We start from the raw sequence: 565 nt of genomic DNA, 5'->3' as shown, positions 1-565 counted from the left end.
TGCAACACCGCCAGTAGGCCTCTCCACGGTCGATCTCGAGCTGTGAAGTCGACGGCTCGGGTGGATTTGCTCCGGCGCTGGCTCCATTTTTCGAGCCGGCTCGAAGCCGAGTGAAAATGCGGTATCCCTTCGGCCAAGCTCACTCTGTGACCTAAATCTGGTTGCACAAACGTCTAGCGCGAGCCCGAATGCTGACGTGGCTATGCTTTGCTAGCGCAGGTGTCATTTCTTCTCTTGCATTCACCAACGGGATGCGGTTCGCTTGTAGCAGATTCACGACTGTATCCGGATAGGTCGTGTCAGGAGGATGTATGGGGGATGTCCTTCGACAGTCTCGTTCGACGTGCACGCGAGTGTGGGATTTCCTGGTCCCCAAACCACGATTCATGTGGTTCAACATGGCCTTTCTACGCTGTACATGTGCTTCCAACAGAATATTCCGTCGGTGCCCACGGATTTTTCCTTGCTGTCGAGCTCAAGTTTTGGAGTGGCGGATCTCGACCGCTCGGCTTGTCGCTGCATTGTACCGACACGTACTCGGAATAAGAACTTACTCCTGTCACTT

The sequence above is a fragment of the Saprolegnia diclina genome, assembly GCF_000281045.1.
Source record: "Saprolegnia diclina VS20 unplaced genomic scaffold supercont1.24, whole genome shotgun sequence".
Lineage (NCBI taxonomy): Eukaryota > Oomycota > Saprolegniomycetes > Saprolegniales > Saprolegniaceae > Saprolegnia > Saprolegnia diclina.
The sequence above is the reverse complement of the archived record's forward strand: the minus strand, read 5'-3'. Positions refer to the sequence as shown.